Source organism: Gorilla gorilla, chromosome 19 (assembly GCF_029281585.2).
Source record: "Gorilla gorilla gorilla isolate KB3781 chromosome 19, NHGRI_mGorGor1-v2.1_pri, whole genome shotgun sequence".
Lineage (NCBI taxonomy): Eukaryota > Metazoa > Chordata > Mammalia > Primates > Hominidae > Gorilla > Gorilla gorilla.
Genome location: NC_073243.2, coordinates 96,769,663 through 96,787,387, shown reverse-complemented (window position 1 = coordinate 96,787,387; position 17,725 = coordinate 96,769,663). Strand labels below are relative to the sequence as shown.

Below are 17,725 nucleotides of genomic sequence, written 5' to 3'. Positions count from 1 at the left end.
CAAGGATGAAAAACCAAACATCCTAGATTCTGACTCATAAGTGGGAGCTAAGCTATGAGGATGCAAAGGCATAAGAATGATACAATGGACTTTAGAGACTCAGGGGAAAGGGCAGGAGGGGGATGAGGGATAAAAGACTACAAATGGGGTTCAGTGTATACTCCTTGGGTGATGGGTGCTCCAAAATACCACAAATCACTACTAAGGAACTTACTCATCAATCTTTTCTATAATTATGGAACATTAACATTCAGCATTCTACAAACCTCATGGAGAAACAGACAAGTCATTATGTACTTTGTAATATAATCATCACTAAAATAGAAATAATACACAAGTGAAGCAGTAGTTATAATGATTATTTAAATCTGTGTAGAGGAGATAGGAAGGGCTGCTTAGAGAATATAGTCCTTGCACCGAGACTTTTAAGAACATATAAGATCTTCTAGGGAAGTAAGATGTGGGAGGGAATTCATGAAGAAGGGGAGGAGCCAAGAACTATTGAATGTGATGTATTAGGAGAGGTGTGACGGATAGAAGGCTGGACAAGAAAGCAAAGGCCACATCATAAAGAGCCTTAGTATATGCCTGATTAAGGAGGTACATTCTGTTGTGTAGGCTATAGGGAAGTTTGAAGAATTTTGAGCAAGTCAAAGAACAAAGAGAGAGAGAGAAAGAAAGAAAGAGAAATAAAGAAAGCACCCCAATAACATTGTCCAGAATGGATTGGAAGGGGCGGGAAGCCTGTGAGTAGACTATTGCAATTGTCCTACATGGAATGATAGATGATACCATGAATACCTGGGAGTGGGCAAGTGGGTTGTGGATTATTTGGGAAGTAAATTAACTGAATGTTTTGATCAATTTGATATGGAAGGGAGTGAAGAAGCTGATTGAGACTCAGATTTTTGGCAGGATATTATTATTCTCTGAGATAAGGAATTTAGAGGACAGAGTCAGAGTAGCTTAAATGATTGAGAGTAAAGTTCAAAGCAACCTGAGTTTGAGATATAGACAAAGTAGGAGATGGGGCTTTGGAGGATCTAAGTAGCGATGCACAGACAGCCATTAGATATCCTGTAATTCACTCATTCAATATTCGTTAAATATCTATGGGCCAGGCACTAGGCTGGGCAGAGAGGATGTAAGATGATAGAATATAGTTTCCTCAAGGATTTTGTTGTTCTACTGGAAAATAGTCATATACCACTGTAAGTTAAATGAAACCATGTAAATGTTAAGATAAAGGTAAATAAAGAACATGAGGGATAATACATTAATTTGGTTCTTAAAAGGAATGCCTAGAATGGAAGTTCATTGGTTTAAGAACATCAACATGGAGGCAATTGATAAACCCATGGGCATTGCTGGGATTGCACAGGGAAACATGTAAGATGAGAAGAGAAAATTACTGAGGTCTACCTAGAAGTCACCAACAAGCTTGAGAAAGGAGAGGCAGGACAGAGTGGTACTTAACAGCAGGGGTGTTGTTTCAGAAAATACCAAGATTTGAGTCCCAGCTCTGCCTCTTCTGAATGATTACCTTGTAAGACTTATTCAACCTCTTTAAGGATATTTTATCATTTAAAAAATGAACGTGTTGTTACTAGGTCTGACTCAAAGGGGTGTGGAAAGAATTAGAGAAATGATGTTTAAGTCTAGAAGACACGTAGTATTTTAAGTTAAAATGTTTAAAAATATTTTAAATCTCCAGTAAAATTGGAAAACAAGAGTTTAAAGATGAGAATAAGAACAGGGAGACAGTTCTGCCTTGGAAGCTAGGAAATAAAATAATTTCAAAATAGAAGTCAGTAGTCATCTGTGCCAGATATTGCAGCAAGGCTAATATAGTGAGGAATAAAAATTGTCTGTTGGGTTGAGGGATAGAAGGCCATTTTTTGCCTTTAGTGAAAGTGGTTTCTAATGTCTTCTGGAGCCAGTGGTTTGAAGGTGGATGGAGGGTAAAGAATTGCAAAGAGCAAGACACAATTATTCTTTCAGGAATGTTGATGCTGAAAGAGGAGGTAGATAGCTTGAGGGAGATGAAGTGTCAAAGGGAGAGCATTGTTTTTCCTCTAAGATGATAAAAACTGTTTTCTATGTGGATAAGAGAGAATCCGTGAAGAAGAAAATGGTGAAGAAGCAGGAAAGAAAAAATACTTGGATTGAGGCCCAGGAGACTGTTGAGGACATGAGGACTGGAGCATTTACCGCTGGGTGAGCTTTGAAGAGGACCTAAGTTAGCAGGGATGGAGAAATTATCTTGATTAGGTCATCTCTGTGTGTTGAGTTTCAGTTTTCATGGAGATGGGTGGTTATTGCCTAATGGGGTCAAGCAGATGGCTTCTATGAATAGAGCTGGCCTGCCTGAGTGCATCTGCAGACATTATGTGAGTGGTAGGGCTTAGATGGAATTAGAGCACTGAGGCTCCTCTGTTTCAGCTGGTTGTACCTTGTAAGAATATTGAGGCCAAAGTTGTGAGACATTCCAGTTTTTCAAAAGAAGCCAAAAGCTTGGATTTTATATGAAATATCCTGGTTTTATTTGGGTTCTCATTTAAAGGAAACAAAAAGCCAAGCCCAACAAAACCCACCTGTGTGCTGGACTTGGCCCATGGACCACTAGCTTGTAATTTCTACCACGAGAAGAGAGAATGCAGTGTTGGAGAAGATAGAGACTCTGAACTAGTCTCTGAACTAGTAAGGCAGATACACAGACAGGGGCACATGGTCAGAGATCAGGAGACTATGAACTATCTGACTCATTTGTTGCTCTAAAGGTAGGCTTAATGGTTGCTGTGAATGAAGACATCAATAGAAATAATAAGAAAGCCAGTAACAGCCTTCATATTTTAAAGGTGCTTCCCTTCTAGTCCCCACTTTGCACTGACACGTGTATGCTCAGCCATTCTTGCTTGTGCTCCTCCCCTGACTATTCCAAACACATCCAAGCATCTTCCTCCATTACCACCGGGATTCTTCACTTCTCCTCTGGTACCAAAGCCCCAAGGGGAGGATGGGCAAAGGAGAGTGGTTTAAATTGGAAAGAAAAAGAGCTTTCAATCCAATTTCATCCCCTTTCCCACCTTATCCTGACCTTAGACCTGTTGGAAGGGATGGCATTTTCCTATATTACAAAAGTAAGTTGCAGTCCACTAATATTATAGTCTCCTTGGCTCCATCTCTAACCTGGCAAGCATGGAAAAAATGGAAGTTTACATATTGAAAAAAAGAAAAACTTCTAGATTAGCTCATGTTTTGTTTGGAAAACATATGACTCTGCCTGGAGGTAGTATAGTAATGCAGTTCGTTTATGGTGTGGGGGGATATTGTGACATTTCCTAAGCATAGTAGCCTCGTGGTTTCTTGGATGGCAAATGTCTAAAAGAAACTTGCAAAAAGTTGTTTTGTAAACTTAACAGAAACTTAAGATAAAAAATGTCATTTTTGGCTCTAACTGCAATAATTGCTTAGAGAGTACCACATGCGTATTTTTAAAAGGTTTCAGAAGAAAATATTTAATCATTACATGCTGAATTATATGTATAATTCTTTAGTAAAAAGTGTTGTTTTCTCTTATTGTAGAATGTGGAATAAGAGAAGTGTTAATTTCTCTTCCTGAAGGTAAGTATAATTGTGGTAAACCTAAAGTAAGACTGATGGTATATATTGCCAGGAGCAAAGATATACACAGTGGCTGAATGGCACTACCAGGGACCTTCAAAAGCTTTGTGCAAGAGGAGACTGCAGGTGTGCACTCACTGCTGTGCCCTTGGTGACGAGCTCAAAGTCTAGACTATGCAGAGGGCTCCCTAATCATTTTTAAAAGGAAGAAATGGGAGTTATGTGTGAGATACGTATTTTAGTTTGCATATAACTATTTTGTTACTTTACTTTCTAAAGTTTGAATTTTGCCTCAATTAGATTATTTTCTTTATTAGGTTTTTATTTTAAATATATAGCATTGATACTTCATTGTAGTAACTCAATAAATTTTTGGTGTGTCTACACAGCTGTTCCACATTGAACTAATTTGTTCTGATTTTTTCCACTTAGCTGCTAAAGTCCTTCAACGCTGTGCAGATACAGTAAGGATGTATTCTCTAGGAAACTGAAGAGAAGTTTTTAGTCCCCATTGCAACTTTTTCAGTCTCTCTTCTGTAGAACACTAGTATGAGTCAAGATGTTAAAGGGGTCGGCCAAAAAAGTTTATGGTGGCCAAGTAAGTTTAGGAAAGACAGCATTTTGGGACTAGACCTTTGGGAAAGTCTTTTTTTTTTTTTCCTCCTCTAATGCAATTCAGTATTGAGAGCCTTGATATATATTTTAGTTTATTAAGGGCTCTGAAAAAATCCTTCAATAAAATAAATCTATTTAGTTTTATTTATCCAAGCACACCCAATTTTTTTGACCATGGGATCTATTTCTACTGGTATTAAGTGTTCCATACAAAAAGCTTAGAAAATGTTGCCCTGCCCTGTACTTATATAGTTGTGCTAATTCTTAATATATTATAAATCAAATTGAATGTACCATGAAAAAGAAATAAAACTAAAACAAATTTGGACTTCACTTTCTTTCTGATACTTGTAAGGTTTTTCTTTATTTTTAGAAAATACACGATGAACTTTAAAGTGTATGAAATGTGTGCAGAGTAGTTAAATGACCTAACAGGGTTCTTTGGTTTCTAATGTATAATTTTCCAAGCCAAAAAGGACACTATGCACCTTGGAAAGTGGAGAAATAGATACAGCTATCCACGTTATTGACCCTTTTCATTTTGTCTGTAATACATTCAAAATTCCCAGGGCTACACTGCATTGTCTTCAGATATAATAAATTCTACTCTGAACGTGAAACGTACAACTCTCTCATATTGGCAGAAAATTGTCTCTTGACATGCTTATATGCCATAGAATCTGAAATGTTTTCGAGATGAGAGAAAATTTGATATTGTCCATGTCAACATGGTATGGACTGTGCTTTATAAGAAACTGAAATCCAGTTTCTATTAGGTTTACATACATCGTTCCACCCTTGGGGAAAGAAATATGTATAGTAAACATATGATCAGAGCTGTTGAGAACTGACAGGTCTTATTTGTTTTAAAATCTGAAGGCATACTATATTTCTAAAGAGCCTGAGGCATCCACATTGTAAAAGTTGAGCAGCTAACCTGCAAAACAGATTAATGTGTATGACTGGAATTTAGCATTCCATATTTTATTCATACTTCACTCTTCGATGTATTCTGGAAGGCTGGTAATATTATTTTAGGTCTCACTTTTTTTGTCATGGAAGTGGGGATAACAGAGGGCAGGATATGGATGTGTAAGGCTGATGGTGTCCTCCACAAGAAGAAATTTAGAAAACAAAACCTTTTGACTGCATATGCTCTGGAACTGACCTACACAGCTTGGTTTCCTAAGCCTTGAGAAAAATTGAATTCAGGAAGATCAGGATTCTAATGTCTATGAAATGATGACTACATAGATAAGAAACGGCATCTACATGGACCAAGGGATAAGTATAATCAGGCACTATCACATTGATATCTTTTCTTGGTCAGTTCTGAGAAAAGTTGTTAAAAATGAATAACTGCTTGTGACATACGAACAGGAGTACATCCACCGTCAGTGTTTTACACAAAAAGAATAAATAGTGTTATAAGGGAGAGAGTTCTTTGGCTTATTCAATGCCTTTGGACATTGTTGAACATGAGTAGACCTTTGTGAAAATCCAAAATTCCATGGACAATTAAGATTCCAAGATGGTTATTCAAACTATCCAGAAAAAGCTTCCCCTGGTCAGTTCAGCAATAATTAAGTATATATATAAAGATCTTTGGCAGAAAATCTTTATTGGATTATGAAATTAAAATGACAGGTCTGGATAGCTAAGCCTACCCAGACTCATTGTTGCCTAGGCTGAAGTGCAATGATGTGATCTTGGCTCACTGCAACCTCCGCCTCCCAGGTTCAAGCAATTCTCCTGTCTCAGCCTCCCAAGTAGCTGGGATTACAGGCATGTGCCGCCACACCCGGCTAATTTCATATTTTTAGTAGAGACAGGGTTTGTCCATGTTAGGCTGGTCTCGAACTCCCGACCTCAAGTGATCCGCCCGCCTCAGACTCCCAAAGTACTGGGATTACAGGCGTGAGCCACCACGCCTGGCCTTGTCTCTTCCCAGTCTTTATAAGCATGAGTCTAAAGCTTTGAGAGTAACTCTTTAACAGAGAAGCCCCTCTAAGGTTTGTGACCCTTCCTGCTGAAAAGGTTACAAAGTTCCTCTCCTTAGCCTATGATATCTGTCCAGAACAGAGTATTTGGTACTTCTGGAATGATGGGGTTACAGAGAAAGCCCTGTTGCATAGAATGCTCTGTGTTTCCTGTACTGCTTCCTTTTCCTGGGAATACAGGAAGACCACATTCTCCTAAACCTCTTGCTGTGTAGTTGGGGCAATGAAACTGGCCACTGTCACGTGCATGTAAGTGATGTTTGCTACTTCCATATGTGGTGCTTTAAAACATCCCAGGGGAGCAGTGTGAATCCCTGAATTACCCACCCAGAGCTGCCCAAACTTCATTACATTTTGTGAGAGTAAAAACTAGACTTTTTTTTTTTTGGTATTACGTCACTGGTTTTTAGGTTTATCTGTTGCAATAACTAGTATTAATTACCCTGAGTAATAAACTCAGAAAACAATCAAATAAGCTGGCAGTCAAGTACTTTCATTAAATTTTGTCCCATTAAATATTTTCATATTGGTCGATCTCATTAATAATGGTGCAAAAGTGTCCACAGGCCCCTCATACACTTACCAATAGTCTAGGAATGTGGTATCACATGGAAACAAGCATTAATAGTCTGAATAAACGTGTCAAAGGGTGATGGGCTGTTATTTTGTTTACCTTAATGAAAATCTTATTCACAGACAGATATTTATTTCAGTGTGGCTTAGATTCTTTTAGTCCATTGGCCTCAGGGCTTTTAAAAATGTACATTATAGGCTGAGTTCTGGGACTTCTGTCCCAGAGAAACGAGACTCTTGTGCAATTCAGGCAAGAATACTTAAGTATTTATGGCTACTTAGTGTTTACTACCAGTGCTTTCTCAGATCTGTCTTGTGCCTCCGTATCAATCCACGTCAGCCCCACATAGAACCAAGCTACGTTACATTTCTGTTGAGTGATAGAAAAATGTACTTTGAGTCACAGAGGTATTCAAATATATGGATAATTTTCCTGCAGGATAAATAGACACTCTTGGGGACACTGGTTCCATTGGTTCCTACATTCAAATGACACCGTTTGAATGTAGGAACCAATGGATATGTCTGTCCAGCTGATGAGGTGAGGGAGGGAGTGGGTCATGTGGAATCAGCAATGGCCTTGGGACTGGAAAGTCTGCTGCCAAGTTCTTACATGGCAACTACTGTTATGTGACCTTAATATTTATCAGGAATAACTTAGTGTTTGAGAAAGTCAGTGTTCTGATTTGTAAAATGCGGATAATAATATCTGGCCAGCTTCCTTCATGTGATTGCTTTAAATTGTAAATAAGTTAATATACGTGAGTGTGTTTGGCAATTGTTATACCAGCCTATTCTTATGGTTAATTTAGGATTATTAGTTAGTTAGGAGTCTTGAGCCAAAGCTGGAAAAGCACAAATGTGCATGCCATTCACTTTTTGAATAGAGACATCGTGAAGGAGCTGTAAGAAGGGAGCAACTCTCACCCCATTCATCCACAATTGCTCAGTGTTTACAGTTAAGAGGTTGAAGATCCCCCGCCTGCAGAACTTCGGCAATGGACTCCTATGGATATGCTAACGTCAGAGAATAAAACAATATTTTCGCCTCTAGATTAGTTAGCCCTTTATGATTAAGAAAATAGGCAGACTTCACTGGAGGGGCTTTTAAATAGGGGGAGAAAAAGCATCCCAGATACAGACAGAAATCATGTGACACAGATCATAAAATTTCTCCTGAGCTGGATTTAATTAGAAATTGCTGGAACTATTTGGCATGCAAACAGCTGCTGTCAGATCTGCACAGCATTTCCCAGCCTTGGAACAGCTGTATATAGTTTTTCTTTCTCTTTCCAACTAGACCTATGTAGAAGACCTGTTATGTTCTGGCAAGAGTTTGGAGTTATTCTCATGAGCTAATCAGATCAGCTTAGACAATACATGAAAAAGATTTGAGTGTTTTATATTTAAACAATCCTTTATCCTTATTTTGTTGAAACTTTCTCAGAATGTTTTCAGTGTGAGCTCGTGAATTTTTTTGAAGGGAAAATATTTCAAAGCACCCTGGAAGCTCTAGCAGTATTGCAGAGGGTTTGTTACACTTTGAGCTGGTACAATTTTAGTGCCGTTAAACTCATGTGAGCTGGAGGCACTCCTTAGCTCAGGCTTTTGGAATGTGCTACTAATTATAATGAGGTGAAGGGGTGAGGGATCTTTGACTTTTGTACTAAAAAGATAGACAATGCTTCTCATCTTGAACAGTCACCATGCAAATTAATTGTGGTGGTCACAAGGACGAGAAGAGGGTGAATATTTCTGTGTGGTCATCCCCACTACCAGGGGAAACATTAATTTCAAACACATGCTTCACTGGTGATTAACAGTATTATATAGCCACGCCCAAGGGAGTACAGGGTGTGTGTGTGTGTATGTGTGCGAATGTGCACACGTGTGTGCGTGCGTGCATGCACACACATAAAAGCTGTTCTGAAGAGTTCATGGGACTTTAAGATCTGCTATGGGAGTGGTTCCTACTAGGGAAATTCAAATCCTTTCCCCCAAAAGCAACTCTAACAGTGGACAAAATGGTCAAAACCAACCATTTCACAGCACTCTAGAATCTGATCAAAAGCATGCAACTTACTGAGAAGGGCTTATTCATGAGAACTACTGGATCTTGGTTAAGAACAGAATGAACCTGTGGCTCAATTCCCAGGGGCTATTTCTAGCCTCCCAACTCTGTCACTGTAGTAGCTCAACCAGGGCAGGCAGAACATTCATAAAACCCTCCAGCTTAACTGTTCCTGCAGAAATGGTGTCTTCATCCTTTCAGGCTGCTGTAATAGGCTAGGCGGTTTATAAACAATTTATTTATTGAGAACTTTATTTCTCATAGTTCTGGAGGTTGAGAAGATCAAGGACAAGGCACTGACAGATTCAGTGTCTTGTGAGGGCACACTTCCTGGTTCAGGGCCCTGAGGGTCCACTTATTAGCAAAGAGGTTCATTTAATTTGGAGCATTGCCAGTTAAAGGGGCAACTTGGTGGTAAGTGAACAGGGAGGGCCAGCAGCTCTGTTTGCCTGAGATTGTGAACCCATTTGGGGCAAACAGTATTCAGAAGAACAGGCAGAGCGTCGGCAGAGATTTCTAGGATGTAAGAGAGCTTTAAAGGCTTGCTAAGCTCTGCTCTATGCTGGATTCTGCAGGCCATGTGCATGCACAGCAGAGATCAAAGCAGCTCATGCTACCATGCCACACATCCTTGGCAGATGCATCCTGAATACAGGGGTGCAGGGTAGATGGGAGGGAGCCAATCATTGGCCCCTTCATTGAGGATTCTTCTATGCACCACTAAAAACTTTGGACTCAATCCAACAGCAGTGAAATGTCACTTGCATTTTGAAAGAATCATTCTAGTAGCCATGTGAAATGGGGAGAAGATGAGAAACTAAAACTGTATTCCTCAAACTGTGATGCCTTGTCCTTGAATAATAAAACTGTATCAGGATCATCTAGAGAGCCTACCAAAATGCAAATTCCTGCATTCCAGTTCAGACTTACTGAATTAGAAGCAGAATTCAGCAGTTCAGGGGTAGGGCCCAGAAATGGACAATTTTTACAAACATGGCAGGTGATTGTGAGGCATCCTAGGCCGGAAGGTTAAAAACCAGGGAATTGAGAGGCAGAATGTTGGTCCAGGTGATGGAGGAGTTTGAAATTAGGAAGAAAAAAAGAATTGAAGTTTTTGAGCACAGAGGAAATATCGTAGTAGTTAAGTCATTCTAACTGTAATATGCAAAATATTTACACGTTTTGGCAGCTGCAGCTTCCATTTTGAGTGATAAAATATCATAGCTTATTTAGATGCAATTATGAATTATATATGTACCACACTAATTCCAATTTACAGTATATGGTCACTAAATTTAAAAATAAGAAGAAATTGTAATTACTAATCGCTAACAATGTGACTATAATTTATCATACAAAGGTACTTTCAGAGTTAAAAGGCAATGCTCAAGTAATTTTAATAATATGACTTTTTGAAGGATTTATGTACTGGGCTACACATTAATTTCATTATACTAGTGGACCTATACATTCACAAAAATATTTTAACAAACAGAAATATACAAAGAATAAAATAACATATAGTCATGTGAATTATATATGTTAAAGAAAACCTTCTTTAAACTACTTACCCAAAGATTTAAAATAGTCTTTGGTTATTCCTGGAATATACCATAAACTCAATCAGTTTTAAAGCATTCTGTAATACCATGTTACTGGTATTTTTCTGAATTTTTAAATTTCAATATAGTCTTATTTTTCTATAAAATTACATGTCATCTTATTTGAGGCTATATTTTATATGATATTATACAACATTTGTATGATAAATATATAAATGTTGACACAATTAACATTTCTTTGTATGGCATAATATTGTTAGTTTAGAAAACTCTCTTCAGGTGTTAGGGTATTTGGTAATTCAGACAAAATTGCTAAAAGTGAGACTTATCAATTATAACTTTTTTCATAGTGAAGTATGTAAATATTTAAGCCCCAATATTTTCATAAGTACTGTTTTCTTCCATTGAAAACATTTTTTTCTTAAAAGGTATTTTTACAAGACAAAACATGTCAGATAAATTTTCTGTATTATTATTTTGAATGTTTCACTATATACAGATGCTTCAAAATCATAGACCTTCTGAATTTTACTCCATTTTGATGGAGAATATATATTTATTCAACCAGAAATAGGAGCTCCATCAAAACATGAAAATTTTAAAATCAAATTATGCTGACATGCAACTACAGAGGATCAGAATTAAACCACTGCAGGTGGTGACGTCAGCAAGAAGTAGAACAGGAGGTCCAAGCCCTTGTCTCCTCATAGAAACACTGATAAAAACAATGATATTTTGGCCACAATACATGTATTTGAGCCAAAATGCCTGTATGTGAATTTCAGAATCCAATTAAGAAGTGGCATACCTCAGGTGAGCATAAAACTAAGAAAAAACACCTTAAAACAGTTAATAAGAACAGTTTCACTTCAACTGTGTCAGAACCGTCCCCCAAGCTGGCACAGCTCATTATTGAGGAAGATTCATTCAGCCTGCAATTTCTTCCTTGAGAGAGTGAGTGAGTGAGTGAAGTGTGCTTTTGATATCCCTAGCATTTTGGGGTGTTCCCCGAGAGATTTACCCCTGTCTCCCTCACTCAGAGTGTTGAGGCAACCTTCATAGTTAGAACAGCTGGGGCACCTAACCACAGAGCAAAGGGGCAGGAGCTGTCAGCAGCCTGCATGGCATTGCAGAATTTGAAGAAGGTGCACAATCCTGAGACTTCTCCTTCAGAAGGAATGGAGAGAAGCGAAGCTTGCACTTTACCTCCCAGCACTCCAGCAGTCTGACCTAAGGCCAAGGGGCAGGCAGCTCTTAGCAGGGTGCCATACATTGCAGGATTAAGAGAGGGTACACAATGTAGAGACTTCTTCTTTAAGAGAAAGAGAGAGAGGGAAATGAAGTTTGTACCTAATGTCCATGCATTTCAGTGTACTCCCCTAGTGGTTCTCAGAAGCTGCCTAGGCTCTGTGGGAGGGAGAAAAGGCACATAATGCTGAACCTTCTCTCTCAGGAAGGATGAAGAGGAGTGGAGCATGTACTTCCATGAAAAAATTTGAGAGGCTCCCAGAATCTTTAGCTAGGCTGATTGGTGCAAGTGTTTCCTTGATTAAACCAGTCTGTAAAGACTTGAAGAGGCGGCTGCTTCTTCAAATGCACAACACCAAGACAAAACTAGAAGGAACACAAAGCATCAGGGAAATATGACACTACCAAAGGAACAAAATAAATCTCATGTAACTGACCTTAAAGAAATGTAAATCTACAAATTTCCTGACAAAGGACTCAAAATATCCTGAAGAAACTCAGTGAGTTACAAGAGAACTCAGATGGATAATTAAAATCTGAAAAACGATACCTGAACAAAATTATAATATCAACAAGGAGAAATTATTAAAAGGTACCAAACAAAAATTCTTAAGCAGAAAAATACAATAACTAAATTTTAAAAATTCACTTGAGAACATCAACAGCAAATTTTATCAGAAGAAAGAATCACTGGGCTCAAAATCAGGTCATTTTAAATGACCCAGTTAGAGGAGCAAAAAGACAAAAGAATAAAACAGAGTTAAGAAAGCCTATGGAGCTTATGGAGCATAATAAAGTGAACTAATATGTGCATCATGGTGATTCCAGAAGGAGAAGAGTGACAGAAAGGACCATATGAGTTATTCAAAGAAATAACAGTGAAAACTTCCTAAATCTGGAGGAGGGAAATGGAAATCCAGACTCCATGTAACCTATAGTATTCCAAATGGGATGAGTTTAAAGAAGTCTACAACAATACAATGTAATCACTATATGCCTATTATCCTGACAGCCATACACATTAGCATTTGCCCTAAGTTTTTATATTTTAATTAATATTTTTAATTTTATATTTTAATTAAAATGTATTTATATATATATACATATGTGTGTATATATATACACACATATATATACACACATATACATATATATATACGCACACACACATATATATAGGGCAAGTGCTAATGTGTATGGGTGTCAGGATAATAGGTATATAGTGAATGCAGGGAAAGAAAGATCTATGATCACATTGTATGTGAGCTGGGTACTATTCTTAATAGCTAAGAAGAATATCCATTTTACAACTGAAAATTAAGCCATGGGCAGGGTTGAGAGCAAAGGGTAAGAAACTCAACCAAGTTTCTGCATCCAGTAAGAAGAACCTATAAGTTTTATCCTAGAGCTAATGTTGTAAATCACGGTAGAATTTTACCTCTTATTTAAAGGATAACTTTTAATATGTAACAGAATGCATTTTGATAAATGGCCACAATACTATTTCCCATCCATTTGCTCTTTTTATGTGTTTTGGAAACTCCTCCCATTGAGAGATGGTATCTCTGTTCCCTCCACTTGTATATGGGCAGACTTGCGATTGACAGCAAAAGTGACAGTATGTGATTTCCAGGTCATAAAAAATACATCTTCAGCCTGATTCTCTTGAGATTCTCTCGCTTGGAATTCTCTCTTTTGAAGCCCAGGCACGGTATTGTGAGGAGGTGAAAGGGTGCCCCATGGAGAGGCCCGTATGGAAAGGAACTCACAGCACCAACTTGCCAGCCAGGTGAGTGAGCTATTTAGGTGAAGTCATTCAGCGCCAGGTGAGCCACCTGGATAACATTGCATAGGGCACTGTTGTCTCCATATTTGTCATGAAAATAAGTAATTGATATTTTCAGCTTTTAAATTACAGGGTTGCTTCTTATGTAACAATACTGAGCAGGAATAGGATGACTCTCTGTTTCTAAAGGCAAGTAATTGGCTCTATTCCTTCTTTCCCCTCTAGAAATGACATTTTCTGGCAGTTTGGTATGGTAGTTGGAAGAAAAGCAAGGGCTGTCACCTGATGGAGTATGTTTGGAATGTGTGATCCTCTTCCACTGAAGAGTGCATTGTAGGGTCTGACAGCAGAGTTCCTCTCACTCAATCATGTGAGGCCTGAGTCCAGGGATTTGGTGTCTTCCCCTTGTCCAGGGACTTGGTGTTTTCCCCTTAAGGCCTCTCCCAAAAGGTTAATACTGAAATGAAGGCCATAATCAGGTTATTAATTTAAGGCATTAAAACAGTGTTTTTCAACTCTGTCACACATTTGACTCACCTGGGGAGATTTAAAAAGTGCTGATGACTGGATGCTGCTGCCATACCCAAATGATTCTGATTTAATTGGTTTTGGGTGGGGTCTGGGGGTTATGATGCTTTAAAACTTCCCCAGGTGATTATAATGTGCACCCATGTGTAAGGACCACTTGTTTAGTGCTTAAAAAGAGGATTCTACAATGAGCAAAAGAGGAAATAAGGATTAATTGATGGAGATGAAAGAAAAGTGCCTGGAGATTTTGCAGAGTATTAGAATCCTCCATAGGCATGGAGCAGACACATCTGACAGCAATAACTTAACTGAAGCATACCCTGAGAGTGGCCCTGTGGTCTAAGAAGAATGTGTGTTCAGAGTTCCCAGCTGAGGAATCTGGGAGTGGCCAACCCAGAGTTTCATTCCTTATCTATGAGGAGCATCTGAATCCCTAGCTCATCTTGTGAAATGCAGGCTGTACGGGGGATCTAGGCCTGTTGTTTGGATTAAATGAAAGTGACCAGGCGGAGGTTGCTAGGGGGAGGGTGCTAAGTGAAAATGCTGCGTAAATTACACGCTTTTTACAAGTGGTTGTGGTTCTCCTGTCCAGCCTGCTGCCACTGAACTGCCCTGTATGTAAGTCTCCTCAATGAACCCTATGTCTTCTTTGTTGGCTCCGGGTCTCTTCTTCATCCTCTAGAAGGTGGTACCATCTCTAACGAAGTTAATAGGGGTCTAGCATGACAACAAGCAAGGCAGCAGGGCCTGGTGTCTATTTGTGTGGTTCAAGTTGGTTTTCTGCAATGTCCCTGTGGTAGTCATTGGGACAACTCCCCTAAATCCAGTTATCCTCTCCTTCTGAGCTTATAAAGATTGAATTTGGGGCCCTGTTATGCTTTAGTGGGGCCATGATACTAGTACTGGCCAATGGGGTGAGAACTGGAGCATTTATTTGCAGGTTTTGCATCCTCCAGAATGTTTTTTTTCCTTTCTGGCATGAACATAAGCAACATTTGAAATGTGGCTGTTCCATCAGCATGGATCACAAGCCATTATGCAGAATCAAAAATGACTACCAACCTCTGTCATTTACACAGTGTGAAGGAGAAATAAATCTTTGCTTCAGGCCACTAAGATTTTGGAATTGTTTGTTACTGAAGCATAACCCATAATATACTGACTAATACAGAATGTGAGCAAAATGAGCATGCATTTTTCTACAGAGAATGAAGAAGCAGAATTCCTATCCTTCTGCAGTCAAGTTATGCCCAGGATTCCTTTAAGGAAAACAAGAGGACAGAAAAAAGACAGAATTTTCAGTTCATGCTTCATGAATTAAAGCAACATGCTTTAGCTTGAAGTCAGAGAACTGAGTATTTTATTTTATTTAGAAACCAGTATTTGGATCCTGGCAGTTTTCCCCTAAGGGTAAATTGGATACTATGCCAAGTTCACACTCATGGAATTAATTGACTGCTCTACTTTCAACATAAGGTATCAAAGCTTTCCACATTAGTGACCCGTGTAGAACAAACCTTACCACATGGTCTGTGGTTTTCAAGAAGTCTTCTATTAAATGAACTACTCAATATAAGTTTACTGCAGGGGGTGGGAGGAAACGGAAAAATACATGCACACTTAGAATGGGCCTTTGTGTGTTTTCTTTCGTCTAATTTTATATCCAAGGGCATTTTTTCAAAACTTTTTGGTATTCAAAAGTCAACATTATTGGCAGAATTTATTTTAGTCACAGGCTTATTCCTAGAGCTGGAACACAGAAGAAACTAGTTCTTTTAAAAATAAAGCCTACATGTAGAATCCCCATTGTTTGTGCATTTTTGATCAGTTTGCTGAACTTTTGATGGCTCTCTTTGCCATGTAAATGCTTAAGGTTGCCTTCAGGCCCAGCCTGCTTCGTAAAGATTCATTCTGTGTATATTTCCTGTTCAGTTATTTTCTGGGGTCCTCTCTTTCAGGACTGCCTTTGGAGAAGCTTCACATTCATTCCTGAAGGCAGATGCACAGCTATGGCAGAATATCTTGTGGTGTTTACATCTGCATTTTCTACCCAATATTTCTTTTTTTTTTTCCCTTTTACATTAAAGAAGGCTCACGGACAGGACTAAGAGCAGGAAAAACCTATGATCTCTGACATTTAGTGGTTAAGTAAACAAGAGGGGTATGGTGTTCAGACAAAATGTTTGACCAGAAGCAGGAGGGAAAATGAAGCTTCCCTGTAAACCTACAAAACTACAAAAGATGTCCCTGGTTGGAGGAAAGAAGAAAAGGGGAGACTTTTAAAATATAGTGAATTAATAGAAAATTTGAGGTCTAGTAATGGCAACAGATCAGGAGATGATTTTTGTTGAAAAGACAGTTCGTTATTCATAGCTTTTCCCAAAGGGAAGTAGGGGGCCCAAACAGGGCAGGGTTGATCAGGGGGCAGAGAGATGGGGGGGGATGGGGCAAGAGGTTTTATTATGGTTTCTAATGAAGAAACAGGCTAAGCAGGGTAAGCTGGTTTAGGATGGCTAGTTTGAATAATTTTAGCAGGCTCTGGGGCATAAGTGTTGTCTCTGGTGGTCCAGCACTTGGCTCTGGGGTGACTAGGACCAGTGGATAGTGGTCCAGAGTATAAGAGGCCAGCCCAGTAAAAAATGTGGTTGAGGTATGGGCTCCTTATTGGTTGATTTGTATTTCACAAAGCCCACCTATGGGCAAGTTACTTACCGTCTGTAGTTATCGGCTAACCCTGGGAGGAGCAGGGCTAGCAGGACCCCAGATATGACAGCATCAGATATAAAAAATAAAAGCGATTGTTATTACGAGAAGGGTTTTTCTCTCTAATTTTTTATATCAATAAGACCTAACACAGATATGCAAAGCCCCAGAGCAGAAAGAGCTGCATTAGTTACGTATTGCTGTGTCAAAAATTACCCCACGACTTAGCAACTCAAACCAACAAAGATTTATGATGTCACAGTTTTAGTGGGTCAGGATCTAAATTTGCTTTAACTGGATCCTTTGCTCAGGGCCTCTTACAAAGCCTCTATCAAGATGTTGGTCATGGCTGCAGTCATCTCGCACCTTGGCTGGGGGATGATCTGCCGCCAAGCTCATTCACGTGATCACTAGAAGGGTTCAGCTCCCTTGGGCTGTTGGATTGAGGGTTCCTTTCTTGCCATGTGGGTGTCTCCCTAGGTCAGCTCACAACATAGCTGCTGGTTTCCATCAGTGAACAAGCAAGAGAGGGAGAGCAAGATGGAAGTCAGCATTTTCTGTAACCTAATGTCAGAAGTGACAGCCCATCACTTTTGCTGTATCATGTCTGTTAGAAGTATCAGTAGATCCTTCCCACAGGCAAGGAGAGCATGGATACCAGGCTGCCTCCCACATGGACTAGGGTTTAATTTCTTGGCATTGTATCAGGGAAGCATAGATCCCATGCAGCGTCTCTGCATCAGGACACAAACTTGGAAAGATGCCACTACCCAAGCATAGGACACAAAGTCCCAGTCCCCAGGCCTGATTGCCCACACAAGCCAAAATTATGGATATTTCAGAGAACACCTGAGTGACTTACTAATTAGACCCCTCTTCCTTCCTCCCAAAATGTGTCAACCTCTTGAAACTTTGAGATGACATGAGGACTGAGGAGGTGATTCACTAAGGTGACCAAATGTGGACACCAGGACACATTTGAGAGTACTTATAATGATATGGTTTGGCTGTATTC

The 17,725-nt window shown here is 39.1% G+C and overlaps 1 long non-coding RNA gene across 1 annotated transcript in view; it reads right to left on the bottom strand.

Moving 5' to 3' along the window:
* The window catches only part of LOC109023862 (uncharacterized), a 74,802-nt gene extending 60,894 nt beyond the window's left edge, over positions 1-13,908 (bottom strand). Inside the window, exon 1 of the long non-coding RNA XR_002003323.3 lies at positions 13,762-13,908. This is a non-coding gene — a long non-coding RNA (uncharacterized lncRNA). The remainder of the gene's footprint in view (positions 1-13,761) is intronic.
* Between the last annotated feature and the right edge of the window lie 3,817 nt (positions 13,909-17,725).